General features: G+C 40.5%; 1 long non-coding RNA gene across 1 annotated transcript; it reads right to left on the bottom strand.

The window, feature by feature from the left end:
• Positions 1 to 22232: 22232 nt before the first annotated feature.
• Positions 22233 to 22715, bottom strand: LOC130138832 (uncharacterized). The gene is made up of 2 exons (XR_008817118.1): positions 22631 to 22715; positions 22233 to 22535 (listed from the first exon to the last, which is right to left on the bottom strand). It is a non-coding gene; the product is annotated as an uncharacterized LOC130138832 (long non-coding RNA).
• Positions 22716 to 24294: the final 1579 nt, after the last annotated feature.

The raw sequence follows: 24294 nt of genomic DNA, 5'->3' as shown, positions 1-24294 counted from the left end.
TATTTTTCTTGATTTTCACCCTTATTTTGACAAAAAGAAATTAAGAAAAAATTGAGGAAAATTTTTTAAAAATTATTTTTGGTTTAGAAATAGGTTTCTAAGCTTGGCCAAGGTTCCTAATTCTAATTTTGTGATTTTTGGAAAAATCTGAAAAATAAGCTAAAAATCAAGTGTCAACAACTACCCCTATTTGAGATTGAGCTCGTTAGAGATTGATCTAAAAAACGAGGTGACACCTGAGCTTTTAATAGACTCTACGGTCAAAATAAATGGAAATTTCACAACAACTGATTAGGAATCTTGCTTGAAATTCATGATCCAGCCCAAATTTTCCTCTTTTGAATGCATCTGAGAGGTTCCTAATGATTGAGGGAAAGATAAACTTATCTGTTTGCGAGTAGTTTCCTTGTTGATTATTTCCCAAGTGTGAATTGATGGTAGTGATGGTGATGATTATTGATGAATTATGATCTCATGGTTTAAGGACATATCCAAGAACCATGAGCGCCTGAGGCTCCTCGCATGAGGACTTGATGATTTGCTTAGTGGTTCCTCGCCAGTAAGGTTTAAGATTTACCTAGTGGTTCCTCACCAGTAGGACTTAAGATTTGCTTAGTGATTCCTCGTCAGTAGGACTTGAATTTGCTTAGTGGCTCCTCGCCAGTAGGACTTGAATTTGCTTAGTGGCTCATCGTTAGTAGGACTTGAATTTGCTTAGTGGCTCCTCGCCAGTAGGACTTGAATTTGCCTAGTGGCTCATCGCTAGTAGGACTTAAAATTTGCTTAGTGGTTCTCACCAGTAGAACTTGGATTTGCCTAGTGACTCCTCGTCAGTAGGACTTGGATTTGCCTGGTAGTTCCTCGTCAGTAGGACTTGAATTTGCCTAGTGGTCCATCGGCAGTAGGACTTGAATTTGCCTAGTAGCTCATCGCCAGTAGGACTTAAATTTACCTAGTGGCTCATCGCCAGTAGAACTTGAATTTGCCTAGTGGCTCCTTGCCAGTAGGACTTGAATTTGCCTAGTGGCTCATCGCCAGTAGGACTTGAATTTGCTTAGTGACTCCTCGTTAGTAGGACTTGGATTTGCCTAGTGACTCCTCGTCAGTAAGACTTAGGATTTGCCTAGTGGTTCCTCACTAGTAGGACTTTGTATGTTTTTGGTTGACCAAAAACTATTTGAATTGTGGTTTTAAGTTTTCTAAAAACTACTTGATTTAAAGTTGACCAAAAACTATTTGAAATGTGGTTTTAAGTTTACCACAAACTATTTGGTTTAAAGTTGACCAAAAACTATTGAAATGTGGTGTTAAGTTTACCACAAACTACTTGGTTTAAAGTTGACCAAAAACTACTTGAAATGTTGTTTTAAGTTTACCACAAACTACTTGGTTTAAAGTTGACCAAAAACTATTTAAAACGTGGTTTTAAGTTTACCACAAACTACTTGGTTTAAAGTTGACCAAAAACTATTTGAAATGCGGTTTTGGAAACCTGCATTCTTTGTGTCAATACATTCAGACAATCAAATTTCCTATCCGAGGAAGTATTTGAGCAAATTACTTTAAATCTTTCAAGAAATGCTTAGAATAATCATTTGTGAGACCTTCATTAGAAATGATTTATCTCAATCTATGAACCTAGTTTTTTCCACTAATTGAAATGGGAATCATCTTGAGACCCTCAATTCACCTCTTTTAATCAATCCTCAGGTACTCAGAGATGTTTGCAATGTATACAATCTGATTGATCCGATAAGGTCTTTCAAAGGATTGTAATATAGGCTTGGTCAATGACTATTCAAATGATAGGCATTTTGAGGCCAAGAAAAGAATTTCATCATATTTTTTCACTTCAAATCTACAAGTTAAGAACCTTGAGGACATGACAAGATATTATTGCATACACTCCTTTGAGTGATGACTTCTTGTCATAAAATCATGTTTTCACTCTCAACATCCCAATTTGAAGAGTCTCTGGGGAGAGGTTGTAATATTGGTATTGAGTAGGCTCAAAAGGCTCATTTGTTTTTGAATTTAGGGTTTTTATTGAAATTGATGATCTTTTTAGCATTACCATCCTTTTCTTTTGTCTGCTAGGGATCTTTTCTTTTTCATGACCATGAGAGTCCTCTAAACACTCATCATGATCTTTTTTTTCTTTTCTCTTTTTATCGTGCTGCTTGTTGTAACCTTTGATCATTTTGAGCTTCCCTTCGAACTCTCTTTTTCTTTTCTTCATTTTCTTGGCCATTCGACCTTACTTTTATCAAGCACACTACTTTTTCATGCCCTTGATTCTTTCATACTTTCTAAATCTTTTGGCTTTTGACCTTTTTCTAAGAACTTTATGTCATGCCTTTTGTTTCCTATTTATCCAAAGTGGATCATATGTTCATGCTCCGGTGTGAAGAGATGATCATCAATTTAGGGTTCTGAAATGAATATTTAGGCTCAATCGGGTTTTGCAAAAAGGTAATGTGTTTAGGGGTAAGAAATGAAATGCTCTTTTTCCTCTTGGGACGTTGCGAGCTTCCATATGACTTTATTGGAAATTATCACAGAAAGATTGATGCAAGTGTATGCAATAAAATCTTTCTTGATCCTTTTCTCCATAAATGTCAACCACAAACCTCCTAGTTTGCCCCAATGTAGGGTGGTTCTTAACAAGATTGTTTTGAAAAACTTCTCCACTATTTAGGCTCAAATTTGATTTGCAAGGGATAGTCATGTTTTTGGGATAATGAAACGATTGCCATTCATCATTTTAATCCATGTAATCATTGCGAACACCCCTATTTCCTTAGGATAAGGTTTTTTTTTTTTTTCACTTTTAGCACTTATTCTTTTCATTTCACTCGAGTGTATAGGGGACATGTTTGGATAGGGTTTACCTTTCATCATTTGAAGGTCTTTCTATTTGGTTTTATCCACACGCTCTCTTTGAAATCTTCAAAAGCTTTTTGTCAAATCATTCTTTTCAAGGAATTCTGATGCATAGTGCATGATCAAAGAATGCATGTTTCAAAACCTTTTTTTTTTGTGGAAATTTTTTTTGAAACGATCTTTGAGACAAACTATTTTATTTTGTTTAGATTTCACGTCAACCCACTTGGGGAAAAAGAAGTTCAATCTTTCCAAAAAGGTAAACTCTTTAAAATCCAAACTATTTTGCTTTTTGTTCTAATACCCGATTGTTTTGATGAAATTCCTTTTTGACTTGATGAAGGTCATGCAGAATTAGGAATCAAGTATTAAAATTCATTTGAGCAATTTTTTAACAACAATTGGAACAATTATTGCCAATTTTCTTGTATGTCTCTATTTTGATTCCACAGAGGATTTTCTTTTCATTGCTTCCTATCTCTGAGCTCCATGGAGATGACAAAAAGGAAGAACATATTAAAATGTGACATCAAGGAAAGTAAATTGGGAACGATACTTTCCTTTATCTTTCATCAACTCCGTTGAGGATTTTGGAGATCTTTGATGTGACATTCCAAATTTCGACCCACTTGGTATTTATGAAATGCATGATTTCAATAACGCACTTGTAGCAAATCTCGCCTAGACTTGATCACTCTTAGGATACTAACCAGTAGGGAAAGGCTAATTAGGGAATTTAATTTGCACGGCCATAGAACTTGATCATGGACTGACTTTCGACCATAAGGATTGTCGAGGTGATATTTTGGGCTAATACAGACCGATCTAAGGTTGGTCATGGATCGATTTGGGAATGCCATATAACTGGATCGCGGGTAATTCCGCTTCGCCAAGATATGAAATTGCGAACGATCCCAAACCTGTTCCAAACGATCATGATCTTTAGAACTAGTGATTGATCCTCGCAATTATATGATAATCGAGGTCGCCATGACTCAAGTGAGCTTAAACGTGGTTCGATTTAGTATCGACCACGGGTCGAATACACGAATTTTCCCGGGAGCCGCCCGTTAGTTTGAGATAAGCTCAAGTTGTGTTTATTTGAGTTTGGCTATTAAATAGAGACCGAGTTTGGGCATTGAAAATTTCGATAGTCATGATGCAGTATTTGGACGACGCCAGAAGTACCGTGGTCAGTTTTGAATTTGCTCGAATTCGTCAGAAAATTGGAATTTTGGAAGAAAATGGAAAATGACCGTTTTGCCCTTGAGATTTTATGAAGGCCAAGTATAAATGAGAGGGGCATTTTGGTCATTTCACACCAACTTTAGAGATATAAATTTTTGGACGATTTTGCCCCTGCACTTTTTGTGAAATTCCTATTTTACCCTTGGATATTTTTGGGTAAGGATTGATCTTGGGCGTTGATCCTTGGATAAGAACAAATCTTGGCCGTCGGATGGAAAGTAGAGAGAGGGGCAAGATGGTAATTTTTCTTGGGGGAAGGACATCAATTATTGGTGCCTTAGTATATATATTTTCTTCTCTCTCTCCCCCTCATTCCCACGTTTTCCCTCTCCCTCACCTCTCTCTCGGCCGACTTCCCTTTTTCCCCTCCTCCCGTGACCGTGGTCAATCGGCCAAGCCCGCCGTCGCCGCCGTTCAGCCGCTGTGCGTTGCCACCGCCGCTCGCCGGAGTTGCTGCCTTGCCGAGGCCTTTGCTGCTGCTTGTTGGGCTTTTCTTGCTTAGGTTTAAGGCAAGTTTCTCTCTAAACTTTGATTAGGGTGATGGGTTGTGGATGGACTGATTTAGGGGTTGATTGAGGTGATTATAGGTGGATTAGAGGAGAGCTTGATCTTTCATTGTGTTCTTGGATGTTCAAATGGCTGTGGCATGGTAGTTTGAACCTTGTGGAATGAATTTTGAGGACTGAAGTTCGGTGGTTATCAACAAGGACTCGGATCCTTAAAGTTTGGGTTGAATCTCGAAATTGTGTTTTCTGTACCCTCCCGGTTTACTAATTTTGTGGAGATTTTTGGAGGCTGAATCAGGGGTGGTGTCCTTCACGAAAGTTTTTCCTCATATCCTGAGGTATAACATATTTTAAATTTGAAATTTTTGGAGGCCATTTGGGTCGCACGAAAACCCATTTTCAGACCGTCTTAAAACTGCCCGGAACACTGTTCATCCCGACCTTCTTGTCTTGCCGAATTTTTATAAAATTTTCCAGATCTATTTTCAATAAACTTCCTTCACAAAAGTTGTTGGAGACTTTCCTTTCTATGACATGTAAAAATTTCAAAGCTTTTCAAGGTGATTTGTGTGTTGAAATAAATGTATTTTGAGGACAAAACAGTCTGTTAGAGCGAACTGATTCTGGTCTGGTTTCTAGGGACGAAAAGGCATGGTTACAGATTGGACCGGATTTCGTGTTCTTCATAATAAATGTTTATCAAGATGTTTTTTATGATATATCCAAAATTTAGAATTTTTGGAGTTCGTTTACTGTTTATTTTGATGGGATTTCGGTCACTGTGTAAACTGCCCAGATTTACCCTAATTCTATGGATGTTCATTTTTATGAGCGGAATGGTGGGGATGTCGAGGTTGAATAGTTGCTGCCCTCGTGACTGGAATTGATGCTTGAATGTGTGTTGTATGAGTTGATTTGAGGGTGGTTGGTGATTACCTAATTGTGACCGTGTACGTGGAAGGGCTTGTGTATTTAATTGAGGGGAAGTGGCATATTTGGCATGTGCGTGTGGATTGATCAGTTTCGTGGCTGAATGGTGCTTGATTGACGGCCTAAATGGTGCTTATGTACGTGTGACTTAATATTGAATACTCGGTGTCCATGTTGATTGATTGGTTGATTTGTAATGATTGATGTTGTCGAGACCGAGGATGATTTGGTGGTGATCATGGGTTGCGATTGAGTTGACATGCATTATGTGAGCATGTGGTGTGATTAACACGCGAAGTGAATGCATTGCATGACATGAGTGATCACTAAAAGCCCTGAGGGGCAAAGATAAAAAGTGGTGTGATGGTGTGCTCGTGTGATCACCTAATCCCTGATGCGTTTTACGTGGGGAATTGAACTCGTGTTGAGGCGTGTTACGCGAGACGATGCCCGGTTTTACCGGAAGACCGCCAACCTGATGCGTTTTACGCGGGTTGTGCCGTAAAAAGGGAGATCGGTGTTGCGCCTGAGGCGTGTTATGCGGGCTAGAGACACCGAGCCTGCGGCGTTTTTACGCGGGCTATAGAAGTGTTGTTCAACCTGATGCGTGTTACGCGGGTTGTATTATAAAAAGCGAGAACGGTGTTGCGCATGAGGCGTGCTCGTTTACGCAGGCTAGAGACACCGAACCTGAGGCGTGTTCGTTTACGCGGGCTATAGAAGTGTTGTTGGACCTGAGGCGTGTTTACGCGGGTCAGAGATCGATGGCTAGTTTTTGGACTTGAGGCGTGTTTACTCGGGTCATGAATAATCTGGGTACGTGTGATGCATAATGCTTGATTATGGGGTAAAAACTACTAGGCATGGTATGAGACATGCCCAAGTGGGTTTTGCCTTATAATCGAGGCACGCGCGACTGTGATGCATTGATGCATGTGAATTCTTATTACATGCTTTGGTTATGTGATATGCTTGATGCATCATTATGGCATATATGTGTGTCTAAGCCAGGTAAGAATGCCTGTGATTGTATTATGGCACGTTTATTTAGTAGACTTGTATGTTTAGGACGATCCGGAGGCAACGTATTCTCCTAAACGAGGTTTAGGGAGCTTACTTGCTTAGTTATCTCACCCCCCGTGGTTAAATATTTTCAGGTTTGGGGTGACAAATAGACGTCACGTAAGGATCGGAGACCAGAGTCGATGTGGGGATGGGATGAACTTTCCGCTTTTGGATGCCTTGCTATAGAGGAGTTTAGGTTAACCCAATCCTTCTGTATGTGCGGTTGGTGGCAAGTTGCCCTCAGGTTGGGCTTGTAAATTGTACCGAACTTGGGTTAACAGTGTTTTTATGAAAGTTGTTTTGTTGATGTGTATTCCTGCTGTTTCCTTGGCTGCCCCGAGTTATATGTGATGTTGATAGGGTGTTATAGTTCGCTTTCGCATGCGTATAATCGTTAGTGAATCAATCGGGTCGGCGATGTGTCCTGGGACATCGCACTCTTAACGACCATCGTGGGATGTTCGTGTGCGCGCCGAGTTCGAGATGTGACATCCCCTTTGATTTTGCATCAGAGCAAGGTCAGCTCGATCCAAGTTGGTCGAAGCCTGGAGTGATAAGGAGTGATGACCTTTGGAGTAGATGACTAGGAAGACCTTAGCGAGTCATAAGTGTGAACGTGCTACGCGTGCCTCCAGATTGTTTGTTGTGATCGTTGGGTGAATTGAGTGTCCTAACAATTGAGTTGCAAGTGTGTCTGGACCTGAGGTAAGTACACGCACCCTGCTGATTGTGATCCTGTGCTGCTTGTAATTGATTGCTTGCTAAGTGATTTATTGTGGTAATTCACTGCCTAGGACTAGACTGGTATAGTTGGCCTAGGTATCTAATTCCTTAGTGGAATTATAGCAAGTAGGTAAGTGATAGAAACCGGTAAGAATGAGCTTGATAGGTAGGGGTATAAGGGGCCAATCAAGTTCTGAGAGCCAAGCAGCAATGGACCCGCGAGTGGATAGGGTCGTGAGGACACTTGAGGAAATTGGTAATCTTATAGGTAGGCAGGCTCAGGAGCGAGCTACCACTATAGCTCAGGCTGTTGAGGCCGCTGCAGCTGTTACTAATAGTAATAATGAAAATCATGATTAAGGACAAGAAAATGCGAATAGACAGATGTATCAGTTGGTTGAGCAGTTTTTAAAGTTGAAGCCCCTGAAGTTTGATGGAAAAGGTGATCCTGAGGTTGCATCATTTTCGGTAGAGGAATTGAAAAAAGACTTTTGAGGTATTGGGGTGCATGGATGAGGAGAATGTGACCCTAGCAGTATACTAGCTACAAGGAAATGCAAGTGATTGGTAGAAAGCCACCAGAGGAAGAGTATTTCCTACTGGTACTGCTCAGATTTGGATTGTGTTTGTTGAGGCCTTCAAAAGCAAGTACTTCCACGAGAGTGCACGAGAACGGAAGTTGGCTGAATTTATGAGGTTCCATCAAGGACAGATGACAGTAGACCAGTATAAAGCTGAGTTTGCTAGGTTATCCAAGTTTGCCCCAAAAATGGTGAAGGACCCATTGGATAGGGCCCGGAGGTTCTAAGATGGATTGAAGCCGGACCTCCGTAGTCAGATGATATCGCTGAATCTGAGGGACTATAATGCGATTTATGAACGGGCCTAAGCAATTGAACATGATGTGATAGAAATGGCTACCGCTTTTGTGATTGGTGATAGGGAAGAAAGGATAGACCTAGTAGTCCTAGCTATGTATGTTTTTGATGTGATTGTGGGTATGGATTGGTTGTCTAAGTAGAGGGCCGTAATGGGTTGTAGTATCAGGGTGATCCAATTTAATCCGGTTGGACATCCTAGATTCGAATTTGTGGGAAATCAAGGAGGAACCTCGATTCTCTGGATTTCGTCACTGGAAGTGACTAAGTTGTTGGACAAAGGGTGCGAAGGGTTTTTAGCGGTAGTAGTTGATTCGACAATTGAGGAACCAAGGCTAGAGGACATAGCCGTGGTGCGCAACTTTCCCGATGTCTTTCCTCAGGAACTACCGGGATTGCCACCAGAAAGAGAAGTAGAGTTTGTAATCAAATTGGCCCCTGGGACAGAGCCAATTTCGAAAGCACCCTATAGGATGTCACTGTCTGAGTTAAAAGAATTGAAAATTTAAATGCAAGAATTGTTGGTCAAAGGATTTATTCGTCCAAGTGCGTCTCCGTGGGGAGCGCCGGTTTTATTTATGAGGAAGAAGGATGGGTCCTTAAGGTTATGTATTGATTACCGGCAATTAAATCAAGTGACGATTAAGAATAAATATCCCCTGCCAAGGATTGATGATTTGTTTGATCAGTTACAAGGGGCTTCGGTATTTTCTAAGATTGATTTGAGAACGGGATATCATCAGTTGAGGATTAGGAAGGAGGACATACCGAAAACGGCATTCAGGACGAGATATTGATACTATGAATTTACAGTAATGCCGTTCGGATTGACTAACGCCCCTGCTGCCTTTATGGACTTAATGAATCGAGTGTTTAAGGAGTTTCTAGATTAATTCGTTATAGTCTTCATAGATGATATATTGGTGTACTCGAAGAGCTTGGAAGAGCACGAGTTCCATTTGAGTAAAGTTTTACAGACCTTAAGGGAATACGCATTGTACGCTAAATTTAGTAAGTGCGAGTTCTGGCTCAGTCGAGTAGCATTTCTTGGACATGTGGTCTCGGGGGATGGAATTTCAGTAGATCCGGCAAAGATTGAAGCCGTGATAAAGTGGCCGAGACCGATGACGGTAACCGAGGTTCGAAGCTTCTTGGGTTTGACAGGATACTATAGACGTTTTGTGGAAGGATTTTCGGCTATAGCAATGCCGTTGACACGTCTGTTAAAGAATGAAACGAAGTTTGAGTGGACTGACAAGTGTGAAAGGAGTTTCCAGGAATTAAAGCATAGATTGATGACTGCACCGGTATTGACTATTCCGTCAGGATTTGGAGGTTTCGAAATCTATAGTGATGCGTCGTTGAAAGGATTAGGATGTGTGCTGATGCAACATGGGCGAGTAGTAGCCTATGCATCAAGGCAGTTGAGGCCGCATGATCTGAATTATCCGACGCATGATTTGGAATTAGCCGCAATAGTATTCGCCCTTAAGATTTGGCGACATTATTTATGCGGAGAGAAATTCCAAATATATACGGACCATCAGAGTCTGAAATATTTGTTTTCTCAAAAGGAGCTTAATATGAGACAGCGTCGTTGGATGGAATTACTTAAGGATTACGATTGTGATATTTTATATCACCCTGGAAAGGCCAACCGGGTAGCCGATGCATTGAGTCGGAAGTCGAGCATCGCGCACTTGATGGTCAAGGAATGGACTTTGTTGGAAGGAGTGCGAGACTCGGAGTTTAAGTTCGAAGTAAGTCAAGTCTCGAGCTTGTTTGCCACTTTAAGAATCGAACCAGAAATCCAGACTAAGATTAAGGCCTTACAGTCTACGGATCAAGAAATTCAAAAGATTCTGGAAATGGATGCTACCACGAGGAAACCAGACTTTCGAATATCCGAAGACGGGATATTGAAGTTCCGTGGACGGCTGTGCGTGCCTGACGATGCGGAACTTAAGGAAGAAATTTTATCGAAAGCGCATCGTAGTAATTATAGCATCCATCCCGGTAGTACGAAAATGTATCAGAATTTGAGACAATACTATTGGTGGAATGGCATGAAGGTGGACATAGCTAAGCACGTGGCTAAGTGCTTGACGTGCTAGCAAGTGAAAGCGCAACATTGTAAGCCCGGAGGATTGTTGCGACCTTTAGAAATCCCAGAATGGAAATGGGAACATATCACTATGGATTTTGTAATGGGATTACCAAGGAGCCAAAGAGGCCATGATTCCATTTGGGTGATTGTCGATAGATTGACAAAATCAGCACACTTCTTGGCTGTGCGAAAGGACTTCGCATTGGATCGGTATGCTGAATTGTACGTACAACAGATAGTTCGTTTGCATGGGATACCAGTGAAGATTACTTCGGATCGTGATCCTAGGTTTACCGCCAACTTTTGGAAAAGTCTGCAGACGGCATTATGATTAAAGCTGCAGTTTAGTACAGCTTACCATCCATAAACGGATGGCCAGTCTGAGAGGACAATTCAGACTCTAGAAGATATGCTTCGGGCATGTGTATTGGATTTTCAAGGCAAGTGGGAAGAACAATTACCCTTAGTGGAATTCGCATACCATAATAGTTTTCAGCAGAGTATCGGAATGGCGCCGTTTGAAGTGCTGTATGGCAGAGCATATATGACGCCCGTATGTTGGGACGAAGTTGGAGAAAGGAGTATAACCGGGCCATAATTAGTTCAACAGTCAGTTGAAGCGGTTAAGATCACTCGTGAAAGGTTGAAAATAGCGCAAAGCCATCAAAAGAGTTATGCAGACAGAAGGCGAAGACCTTTGGAATTTCAAGTAGGGCATCACGTATTCCTCAAGGTATCGCCAATGAAAGGATTGTCCCGATTTGGTAAGAAAGGGAAATTAAGTCCACGGTTTGTGGGACCTTTTTAGGTGTTGGAAAGGATTGGGGAATTAGCGTATCAACTCGCCTTACCGCCAAACTTATCTCAGGTGCACAATGTATACCACGTGTCGATGTTGAGGAAGTATGAACCGGATCCGACTCACGTGCTGAACTATGAAGAAATAGACGTGGACGACAGGGTGTCGTACATGGAAAGACCGGTGTGGATCGAGGATAGGAAGAAACAAGTCTTAAGGACCAAGACGATTCCGCTGGTCAAGGTGATTTGGGAACAACACGGGACCGAAGGCACTACTTGGGAAAGTGAGGAACTGATGAGACGTCATTACCCCCAGTTGTTTGATTAGTTTGGATTTTGATTGTAAATTTCGAGGACGAAATTTTTATAAGGGGGGAAGAGTTGTGACCTTTCAAATTTCGACCCACTTGGTATTTATGAAATGTATGATTTCAATAACGTACTTGTAGCAAATCTCGCCCAGACTTGATCACTCTTGGGATATTAACCAGTAAGGAAAGGCTAATTAGGGAATTTAATTCGCGCGGCCATAGAACTTGATCATGGACTGACTTTCGACCATAAGGATTGTCGAGGTGATATTTTGGGCTAATACAGACCGATCTAAGGTTGGTCATGGATCGATTTACGAATGCCATATAACTGGATCGCGGGTGATTCCGCCTCGCCAGGATATGAAATTGCGAGCGATCCCAAACCTGTTCCAAACGATCGTGATCTTTAGAACTAGTGATTGATCCTCGCAATTATATGATAATCGAGGTCGCCATGACTCAAGTGAGCTTAAACGTGGTTCGATTTAGTATCGACCACGGGTCGAATACACGAATTTTCCCGGGAGCCGCTCGTTACTTTGAGATAAGCTCAAGTTGTGTTTATTTGAGTTTGGCTATTAAATAGAGACCGAGTTTGGGCATTGAAAATTTCGATAGTCATGATGCAGTATTTGGACGACGCCAGAAGTACCGTGGTCAGTTTTGAATTTGCTCGAATTCGTCAGAAAACTGGAATTTTGGAAGAAAATGGAAAATGACCGTTTTGCCCTTGAGATTTTATGAATGCCAAGTATAAATGAGAGGGGCATTTTGGTCATTTCACACCAACTTTAGAGATATAAATTTTTGGACGATTTTGCCCCTGCACTTTTTGTGAAATTCCTATTTTACCCTTGGATATTTTTGGGTAAGGATTAATCTTGGGCGTTGATCCTTGGATAAGAACAAATCTTGGCCGTCGGATGGAAAGTAGAGAGAGGGTCAAGATGGTGATTTTCCTTGGGGATGGACATCAATTATTGGTGCCTTAGTATATATATTTTCTTCTCTCTCTCCCCCTCATTCCCACGTTTTCCCTCTCCCTCACCTCTCTCTCGGCCGACTTCCCTTTTTCCCCTCTTCCCGTGGCCGTGGCCAACCGGCCAAGCTCGCCGTCGCCGCCGTTCAGCCGTCGTGCGTTGCCGCCACCGCTCGCCGGAGTTGCTGCCTTGCCGAGGCCTTTGCTGCTGCTTGTTGAGCTTTTCTTGCTTAGGTTTAAGGCAAGTTTCTCTCTAAACTTTGATTAGGGTGATGGGTTGTGGATGGACTGATTTAGGGGTTGATTGAGGTGATTATAGGTGGATTAGAGGAGAGCTTGATCTTTCATTGTGTTCTTGGATGTTCAAATGGCTGTGGCATGGTAGTTTGAACCTTGTGGAATGAATTTTGAGGACTGAAGTTCGGTGGTTATCAACAAGGACTCGGATCCTTAAAGTTTGGGTTGAATCTCGAAATTGTGTTTTCTGTACCCTCCCGGTTTACTAATTTTGTGGAGATTTTTGGAGGCTGAATCAGGGGTGGTGTCCTTCACGAAAGTTTTTCCTCACATCCTGAGGTATAACATATTTTAAATTTGGAATTTTTGGAGGCCATTTGGGTCGCACGAAAACCCATTTTCAGACCGTCTTAAAACTGCCCGGAACACTGTTCGTCCCGATCTTCTTGTCTTACCGAATTTTTATAAAATTTTCAGATCTATTTTCAATAAACTTCCTTCACAAAAGTTGTTGGAGACTTTCCTCTCTATGACATATAAAAATTTCAAAGCTTTTCAAGGTGATTTGTGTGTTGAAAGAAATGTATTTTGAGGACAAAACAGTCCGTTAGAGCGAACTGATTCTGGTCTGGTTTCGAGGGACGAAAAGGCATGGTTGCAGATTGGACCGGATTTCGTGTTCTTCATAATAAATGTTTATCAAGATGCTTTTTATGATATATCCAAAATTTAGAATTTTTGGAGTTCGTTTACTATTTATTTTGATGGGATTTCGGTCACTGTGTAAACTGCCCAAATTTACCCTGATTCTATGGATGTTCATTTTTATGAGCGGAATGGTGGGGGTGTCGAGGTTGAATAGTTGCTGCCCTCGTGACTGGAATTGATGCTTGAATGTGTGTTGTATGAGTTGATTTGAGGGTGGTTGGTGATTACCTAATTGTGACCGTGTGCGTGGAAGGGCTTGTGGATTTAATTGGGGGGAAGTGGCTTATTCGGCATGTGCATGTGGATTGATCAGTTTCGTGGCTGAATGGTGCTTGATTGACAGCCTAAATGGTGCTTATGCACGTGTGACTTAATATTGAATACTCGGTGTCCATGTTGATTGATTGGTTGATTTGTAATGATTGATGTTGTCGAGACCGAGGATGATTTGGTGGTGATCATGGGTTGCGATTGAGTTGACATGCATTATGTGAGCATGTGGTGTGATTAACACGCGAAGTGAATGCATTGCATGACATGAGTGATCACTAAAAGCCCTGAGGGGCAAAGATAAAAAGTGGTGTGATGGTGTGCTCGTGTGATCACCTAATCCCTGATGCGTTTTACGCGGGGAATTGAACCCGTCCTGAGGCGTGTTACGCGGGATGATGCCCGGTTTTATCGGAAGACCGCCACCTGATGCGTTTTACGCGGGTTGTGCCGTAAAAAGGGAGATCGGTGTTGCACCTGAGGCGTGTTACGCGGGCTAGAGACACCGAGCCTGAGGCGTTTTTACGCGGGCTATAGAAGTGTTGTTCAACCTGATGCATGTTACGCAGGTTGTGTTATAAAAAGGGAGAACGGTCTTGCGCCTGAGGCGTGTTCATTTACGCGGGCTAGAGACACCGAGCCTGAGGCGTGTTCGTTTACTCGGGCTATAGAAGTGTTGTTGGACCTGAGGCGTGTTTACGCGGGTCAAAGATCGATGGCTAGTTTTTGGACTTGAGGCGTGTTTACGCGGGTCATGAATAATCTTGGTACGTGTGATGCATAGTACTTGATTATGGGGTAAAAACTGCTAGGCATGGTATGGGACATGCCCAAGTGGGTTTTGCCTTATAATCGAGGCACGCGCGACTGTGATGCATTGATGCATGTGAATTCTTATTACATGCTTTGGTTATGTGATATGGTTGATGCATCATTATGGCATATATGTGTGTCTAAGCCAGGTAAGAATGCCTGTGATTGTATTATGGCACGTTTATTTAGTAGACTTGTATGTTTAGGACGATCCGGAGGCAACGTATTCTCCTAAACGAGGTTTAGGGAGCTTACTTGCTGAGTTATCTCACCCCCCATGATTAAATATTTTCAGGTTTAGGGTGACAAATAGACGTCACGTAAGGATCGGAGACCAGAGTCGATATGGGGATGGGATGAACTTTCCGCTTTTGGATGCCTTGCTATAGAGGAGTTTAGGTTAACCCAATCCTTCTGTATGTGCGGTTGGTGGCAAGTTGCCCTCAGGTTGGGCTTGTAAATTGTACCGAACTTGGGTTAACAGTGTGTTTATGAAAGTTGTTTTGTTGATGTGTATTCCTGCTGTTTCCTTGGCTGCCCCGAGTTATATGTGATGTTGATAGGGTGTTATAGTTCGCTTTCGCATGCGTATAGTCGTTAGTGAATCGATCGGGTCGGCGATATGTCCTGGGACATTGCACTCTTAACGACCGTCGTGGGATGTTCGCGTGCTCGCTGGGTTCGGGGTGTGACATTTGATCATCTTAAACTTTTTTTGCTTTATTCTGCAAAATGACAAACATGTTTATGAAATGCATGATATGTATATGTTCTAAAGTGACCAAAATCATTTCATTTCATGGGAAGAATATCTTGACAGTATCTATACTTACAAGATGAGCCAATTTTGTTCCAACCATATCTACAAGAATTAATGCTGCTCCAAGAAGAACTTTCTTGACAACATATGGACCATCATAATTTGGAATGAATTTCCCGCGAGGATCTGAATTATTGGGAATTACTTTCTTCATTACCAAATCTTCCACCTTAAAATGCCTTGGCTTCACTTTTCGATTGAAGGATTTAGCATCTCCTAGCCCGAAATATCATAAGGTTAGGATACTATTGGATGACAATAGAAACGAATTGCATCCAACATGTGAGATGTTGTCATCAATGTCAAGTATATGGAGACAGAATCAATGCACCGCCGAATGAGCTGCATCAAATGTCAAAGCCATGGCCATTTTAGATGTTAGACATCGATGTGATTAGCCCAATCATTACTATCTACAATAGTAATGATTTCTATTGTCAGAAGAGAGATGCTAAATCCTTCAATCGAAAAGTGAAGCCAAGGCATTTTAAGGTGGAAGATTTGGTAATGAAGAAAGTAATTCCCAATAATTCAGATCCCCACGGGAAATTCATCCTAAATTATGATGGTCCATATGTTGTCAAGAAAGTTCTTCTTGGAGCAGCATTAATTCTTGTAGATATGGTTGGAACAAAATTGGCTCATCTTGTAAGTATAGATACTGTCAAGATATTCTTCCCATGAAATGAAATGATTTTGGTCACTTTTGATTCAGTCCTATTAAGATGTGTTGATGCTAAAGAAGCTGAATAGGTCATGAAAGAAATCCATGAAGGCGAATGTGGGCCACACATGAATGGTTATCTCCTAGCCCGAAATATCATAAGGTTAGGATACTATTGGATGACAATAGAAACGGATTGCATCCAACATGTGAGATGTTGTCATCAATGTCAAGTATATGAAGACAGAATCAATGCACCGCCGAATGAGCTGCATCAAATGTCAAAGCCATGGCCATTTTAGATGTTAGACATCGATGTGATTGGCCCAATCAATCCCAAGGCCTCAAATTTGCATCGCTTCATTTTGGTTACAATTGATTATTTCACCAAGTGGATTGAAGCCAATTCCTACGTAAAAGTCACCGTCAAGAATGTCGCAAAGTTCATTAGGTGAAACATCATTGCCAATTATAAAGTTCCAGAAGCAATCATTACTAACAACGGCTCAAATATAAATAATAAGATTATGGATGATTTGCTTGAACATTCCCGCGTTCGACATTTGAACTCATCCCCATATCGCCTACAAATGAACAGAGCAGTGGAAGCAGCAAACAAGAACACTAAGAAGATATTATCCAAGACAGCTAAGAATTATCGTGACTGGCATGAAAGGCTATCGTATGCTCTAATGGCATACCGAACCTCAATTTGAACATCAACTGGGGCAACTCCATTTTCCCTGGTTTATGGGATGGAAGCAGTATTACCCATTGAAGTGGAAATTCCTTCATTAAGAATTGTATCTCAATTGAAGCTTTCAGAGGCAAAATGGATTCAGCAGAGATGTGAACAACTTAACATGATCAATAAAAAAAGGTTGAAGGCTATATGTCATGAATAAGCCTATCAGAAGAGAGATGCTAAATCCTTCAATCGAAAAGTGAAGCCAAGGCATTTTAAGGTGGAAGATTTGGTAATGAAGAAAGTAATTCCCAATAATTCAGATCCCTGTGGTTGGAAAATCTTACGTTGCTGCTATTTTTACTAAGAATCATGTTGTTAGATTGAATTTTAATAAATCCTTCGGACATTTATATCTATCTATACGAAGAAGAAATTATGTAACGAAGGGGATTCTCATTTGCAAAAACGGTACTTTGAACTTGGAATGAGCATAAAGAAATTAACGATTGACCTACCATGGAACCATTGGACACTCCAAACACAAAATTTTCGAAGTTCCCACTGCGAATTTGAACCCGTCATTTTTCTGTGGAAAGGTATCTTTTAAGTCCTTGTTCTGCGAAAAATCCTCGACAACAAATTGACTTTTCATCCTCTAATTACGGTTGACAATTCGTGTCATCAAATACAATATTAATTATCTGTGTCCTTTTTCAGTGATCGCAAAGTTTTTTGCTTCTTTTATTTTTTTATTTTTTTCATTTTCATATTAGCTCCGTCTTGCCGTGTAGGACTTTTTATTTTTTTATTTTTTTCATTTTCATATTAGCTCCGTCTTGTCGTGTAGGACTTTTCTCGATAAATCTTTTGCTTATTTAAAGTTGATTGCAAAATCATTCTATGTTAAATGCCTTATTTAAGTTACAAATAAGGCATTTCTTCGTCTCTTCAACTTCTAGATGGGAAGGATTTGACCTAGATCTCTCTCTCCCCTCCCTTGTTGTTTTTCGTTTTATTTCTTCTTGTTTCTTTTCTTACTCTCTCGATCTAGTTTTAGATCTGGGAGTTTTGCTCTCCCGATATTAGATTTGGAGGCTTTTCTTTGCTATCTAATTCTATATTTAGGAATTTTAATGAATAAGCACTCCGCCTCCAGTTTTAATGGTATTCATAGCAGCTTTGGTGTCAAATTTGTGCTTGTTCAACGTGTTTTTGTTAAAAGTTTCGGAGTCTCGCACTTGCTAAATGGCTTGTTCTCATAGGTGTCAAATATGAGCTTGTTCAACATATTTATGTTGTCTCCGTACAGTGATGGCGTTAGGGATGCCAAACCTTTTGGCACACTGCCGAATGGCAAAACTGTAATTACAGATGGAGATCCTTGGTGTGTGCTCATCACTGATAAAAATATGTGATTCGTTAATTAGTCGCCGATCCTTTTGTTTGGATGCAGTCACAGATCTATTCTAGAAGGACGAACGTGTGATTATCTTTGTCAATAATGCTTTGATGATGTACCTTGATTTTTGGTTTTTTGGTTTATTTTAGAGTTTTACAGGTTTGCCTTGTTATGCTGACTTTTGAGATTTCCTACTGATCGTTTCATGTATCATTTTGGTAATGAATGGAAATCTCTTTTGACCAAAAAAAGTTACAAAAGAAGAATAATAAGGATGACTTGGACAAAAATTGATCAGCATAAGTGCTACCAATTTGTGATTACCTTGCACATGTGATAAACATGAAAAAGAAAAATTACTTCAAAAATCCTAAATATATATTTTAGGAAATGCAAACAATTTCTAAATGCTTCATAAAGCGCAATCAAATTCGTATGGAGTGCAATCGATGACGGCACCATTTGGATTTTCTCACAAAATCATGAAGGATTTTGACTAATGGTTATTTGATAAAACAGGGAGGGGTTCGCCGCTCATGGAATACATGACTTGCTTAAAACCGTTAATTGAAATTGAACTCAAATTCTATGTAAAATCGAGTGAGTACGACCTCCATGGCCGTGGTGGTGGGCTCTGCTCATTGATATGCTTGAGTTTCCGAGAGAGAGAGAGAGAGAGAGAGAGAGAGAGAGAGAGAGAGAGAGAGAGAGAGAGAGAGAGAGAGAGAGAGAGAGAGAGAGAGAGAGTACAGAACTTATAGTGCAAAGAGAAAGACGACGAAGCCTGCGGTGATGGCGGCGACGGTGACTTGGTGGTGGATTTGATTTTTTTTTTTTAATTTTATGGCGGTAGAGAAGTGGAAATGCTATCTCAATACTAGGCATTACTAGGTAACTCAACTCCACATTGAGGAATTGAATTTCCCAAGTAAGGCTCCGTTCGTTTAACGAAAAATAACTTTCAGGAAAACATTTTTCGGGTTTTCTAATGTTCGTTTCACGGAAAATAAACTAACTATGGAAAACATTTTCTCTCAATGGACAAAACACCTCCAAAAGTGAGGAAAATGTTTTCCACTTTTTGAAAAGAGGAAAACATTTTCCCCCTACTTCTTTCATCATTCATTATACTTATTTTTATGTTCTTTTTTTAAAATTTTGATTTTTATTATTTTTAATTATCTTTTTTTTTCTTTCTCTTTTCTATCTTCTTCTCCGGTCGGTCATTGGCCACAGGCGAGCTCGGGCCTCGCCCGAGGTCGCCAGAGTCTCGCCGACATCTAGTGACCTCAAGCGAGGCTTGAGCCTTGCCTAGCTCGCCCGACTAACCTTGGGCGAGCTCGACCTCGTCGGATCAGGCGAGACGGAGCCTCGCCACAAGCCGGCGAGGCTCGAGCTCGCCTGTGGCCGGTCCCCGGTTGTTCCTGTGGCCGGCGATCAGCCGAGGAAGAAGAAGAAGGGAAAAAAAAGAAAAAGAAAAAAAATTATTAAAAGTATTGCAAGGAGTAAAATCTTTTTCATACTAAACAACAGAAAATATTTTCCGAGACTTTTTCAGATTTCAGCTGAACATCGGAAAATTATAACATTTTCCGCGAAACGAACGGAGCCTAAATTCCATTTCCAGATTCGAACTTCTTTCCAAACTCGATGAACTTGTATTAGGATTTCTATTCACCGACTAATCTAATTCCACATGGAAAACCAAGCAAGGCTTTTAAGTAATGTTGGAGCTAGCCACACCTGCACCCGGTTCAGTAGGCCTAGTGGATATGATCTGTTGGATCATGTGGGACTCATGTGGGGTCCATATAATATGATGGATCACATGTACAGGGTTTTGTGTTCCAGGTGCACCTAATAGCTTTCGTGCACTATGATCGGGGAAGAGATCCTTTACATGATTTTCATGAGATTAGTCAAAATAATATATTTTAAGATGTTTAATCGAAATAAATGGGTCATCTTGATGCGCGGACTAGTTTTGCTTCGATCTCTAGCACGATGAATTAGTGTCCCATCTCATGCCTTGAATTGAAAGTCAAAGGTTACGTTTAGATATTAAATGTATACTGATGGAACAGCAATCGTGTGATTCCATCTTAAATTGATGTTGAGGCCATTCCCCTTTTCTTTGTTGCATAGCGTGTTTGGGGAATGGGTTACTAGAGCCAGTTTGAAGTGGCCGTGGTTGAACAATAGCTTTGTTATGTTTTGTTTTCTTTTTTGTTTATCTTACTCTAACTCTCATTTCATTCTCAGACTTTTGCTCTACCTCTTTGCAGAATGTGTGAGTCGAACCGCACATCGAAAACTAAATGTCCCCAACCCCAGCCCTCCTGAGAAGGTGGAAATCGAACTTTCCACCTCCCCCTTCCAAGTGAGAAAGATGGGTGGCCACTAGGGCAGCCCCTAGTGGTTAGTAGATATGTTATGTTTATTTGGGCTATGAAGTGCGTTGTAATTTATGTGCTTAGTGATATACATATTTTTAAAGTTGCAATGCTTCAAAATTAGGTAAATTGGCCTCCAAAAAACTGTTATGAACTGATGTAGTGTTGGAGGAGCTGCAATTATACAGTATTTGCTCAACTCCTCATAAAAGCTACAACACCCTTAATTATAGCTAACTATTGTGGGAAAGTTATACTAAAATGCTTCTCAGTACGGAACAATGTTACTCATCTAACTTGATTTAGATTTAGGTTTAGATATGGGAGTTCCTTATAGGTATTTCATTTGGGTTCTTTCAACATAGTGCACGGCGATGGTGATGAAGACGTTGAATCTAGACTCGCACTGCAAGCCATTGCAAATTGAGTAGGGGATCTCGGAGTGTGCTTATCACTAAATTTTGGTGATCGGCCGTCGAACATTTATAGTGACGTATTTGTTCTTAAGGGATGAGAGTGTGTTTTTAGTTGCAAATTGTGCTTTGTGCTTTGTTATTTGTCTTCTAGTATTTACTTTGTTCCACAATTGTTTGGGATTTGCTAGGCTTGCATGTATTCTATGTACCTCTCGGATATTATTATGATGAATATAATCTTTCTTTCAACCAAAAAAAAAATCTGACTTTTATGTCGAGTATTATATATGGGATGCCATCGGATGTGATTAATTTTCAATTTATCAAAGATTGGTACATAATAGCCTTTAAATAAGTGATCATTTGAATTATTATGTGACATCGTCTATCAATAGTTGGTAAATGTCCATAGCCTTGGAATCAGAGATTCTCTAAATTTGAAAGGTAAAATTTCATTTAAAATTTATTCCATTTTAGGGAAAACATATCAATACCTTTGATTTTAATGGTCGACGTGTTTTTGTCTTTTCGTTTCCTTTCACGTTGCAAGTTTCATTCCATTTAAGGTTCTAGTAAAAATGTGAGTAATGGATGCCCTCGTTACTTTATATTTAATTGTATATTTGGATTATTCGTTATTTATTTACTCTAAATAAATTATTTAGAGGGGGTATTTTTTTATTTGTTATGTACTTTTTTTTTGTCAGAATTTGTTATGTACTTATACCAACAGAAGTCCCCTGACACGTTGGAGAAACATATTTCGTCAGTTCGCACATTGGAGCGACCATTGTCACTGAAAAAGGCCTGTTATGTTCCAATTGCTAATCTTCCTTTGACTTGAGATATTAGTATCGACTTATTCATCACTTACACTCCACTTATTTCGTGAAAAAATTTCTTGTAGAAACCATTTTTCTCATTTTTCAATGTTGGGATCACTAATGAAAATGAGTTAATGAAAAATCTTTTCATAATCAAACGAAAAGAAATGTTTAAATAAAGAAAATAACTTCCCCTTTTAAAAATGAAATATCATTTTCCATAATACGACTAGATATCAGTACTTGAATTAGAGACCTCAATGCTTTGGCACGGGAACCCGACGCTCGTGTCCAAGTGCTCAGTGGCCAAGTTTGGATCCTAAACGTCAGGCTTGGCAACTCGATGCCCATGCTGAGGTCCTTGACGGCTATGCTCGTAACTCTGATGCTTGTGCCCGAGTCCTCGACGGCCGTGCCCAGGTACCCGGCTCCCAGGTCGTAACCACAATTTATTAGCTACTCTTAGCACTATTTTATTATAAGTTTGAGAACTCAAGTTAGCCAGGACGTGGTGCAAGAGATACTTTCAATTCCACTTAGCCACACACCCATGATTGATAAAATGGTTTGGACTGGAAATAGTGTAGGATCTTATTTGGTAAAAAGTGGCTACAACAAACTATGCTCCCAGGACAAGACATTCAACGCCAACCAGGCGTCTTCGTCGTATCAACCCCGTAGATCTTTATGGACCACAATTTGACAATCTCCCTCGTACCCAAAAGTTCGATTTTTCCTGTAGTGCGTATGCAACAATGCACTTCCTATTAAGGAAAACCTTTATAAAAGAGGATTGGTATCTAACCCGCTCTGACCGGTGTGCACCGCAAATTCCCAGAATCTCCGGAGCATCTCCTCCTCCTTTGTGACTGGACAAAACAGATCTAGTCGGACTCTTGGTTGAACCTCGACACCTCACCGACGAAAATAACCAGAATTGACAAGTGGATATTGGAAAACCTACCTTCCCAAGCTGAACCATCCTCTACAGCAATACTTGCCGGTGTTCTATGGATGATTTGGAAGGAAAGGTACGCGTGGGTATTTAAGAAAAGGAAGCCGAAACCCAGCCAGTTAGTTGAGGAAGCGTTTAATTAACATATGCTATTTGAGAAATGGAATCACAGCAAAAAGAAGCACAAAGGACAAGTTACCTCACCTCTCGACCACTGGATCCCTCCGCCTGAGGGTTCTTGGATGTTCAATGTCGATGCGTCCTGGTGCGATGAGTCGCAGGAGGGAGCGGTCGGTGGGGTTTGTACAGACTATCGTGGGCTCCTCAGAGGTGGATTCACAAAGAAAATACACGCCCCTTCGGCCCTGTTAGGGAAAACCCTCGCGGTGAGAGTGTGGAGAGGACATGGGAGAAGAGGAAGCTTGAAACTGATCTGCGCTCAGTCCAAACTGATCTGCGGGCTGTCATTACTTCTGATAGCTTATCAGCCGTGTCCTTTATTCTGGGCTGGGCCGAATGTCCTTGGCCCATTCGGTCTATTGTGATGGATTGCCAACAAATACTAGCCCACTCAGTGACGCCTCCGTAGCCCATTGTTCCCGAAATGCAAATCAAGCCGCGGATTGGATGGCAAAGGCTCACCGGAATGGCTCACTTTCTCCGAATTGGCTATCTAGACCCCCCCACTCCCTTTGGTTTGTATTGTGTTTTGATTTCAGATAATCTTGTTGTTTAAATCCTTCTTAGCAATGAAAGTATGGCTTTTTTGACCAAAAAAAAAAGTTTGCCATCTATCACTCATTTATTGTGCCGCATCTCCTAAATTTATAATCATAAGTTTTAATTATGGAATTACGTCATGCATGACCTCACTCTTTTTAACTCTAGCCCATTAATGTTCTTGATTAGCTTGTAAATCAAGACTCTCATTCATGCACCTACTTGACCAATAACTAAACCATGGTTTAAAGTGATCTTTAAAAGTGGAATCAAGAAAGAAATTATTGGAATCATCCCCATTTGCTCCTCTTGGCCGAGACATCGTCACCTTCACATCGTCAACTTCACATTTCAATTTCATCTTCCGATCTTTTGAAACTAAAGCAAAACTTCCCACACAAACTTCAATCAAGCTCCAAAGTCTATCCAATTTCAGTTAAGCTCTTAATCTCACCTATCAAATGTTTTACAAAGTAAATTCATGGATTTCATTTTTCTGTTAAATTAGTTTTATTTTTTTTAAATGAGAATTGTTAACTTTTTATTGTTTTTTTTTATTTCAATGTGATTAAGGCCTTTGTTTATTCAAAGTTCAACTCAAGGTAAGTGAATCTCGAGGGACTAAAGTGGGTTGATCCACCCAGTAATTCTGATCCTTGTTTGATTTTAGCTTAAAAGTATGGATGATAATATAGATCCCTCTAGTTAAAAGGAATTAATGATGACATGATGAGCTAAGAGGCAAGATTATATTTATGAGTGATCTTAGATGATTTTTTTTTATCACGAGTTGTTGTTTTAAGATTAAAATGATGCTTGTTGGTGCCTACTTGTTATTAAAATTTCATGAAATGTCCATTATGTTCATGATATCACAAGAAGATGCTATGAGTCATTTTATAGGTCATGACTATATTTCATGAATAAAAACACGATCGAGTGATTTCAAGAGG

This window comes from Syzygium oleosum, unplaced genomic scaffold (genome assembly GCF_021117445.2).
Source record: "Syzygium oleosum isolate NSW1041296 unplaced genomic scaffold, Sole_v2.1 Sole_v2.08, whole genome shotgun sequence".
Taxonomy (NCBI): domain Eukaryota; kingdom Viridiplantae; phylum Streptophyta; class Magnoliopsida; order Myrtales; family Myrtaceae; genus Syzygium; species Syzygium oleosum.
Note: the sequence above shows the minus strand (reverse complement) of the source record. Positions and strands in the feature narration are given on the sequence as shown.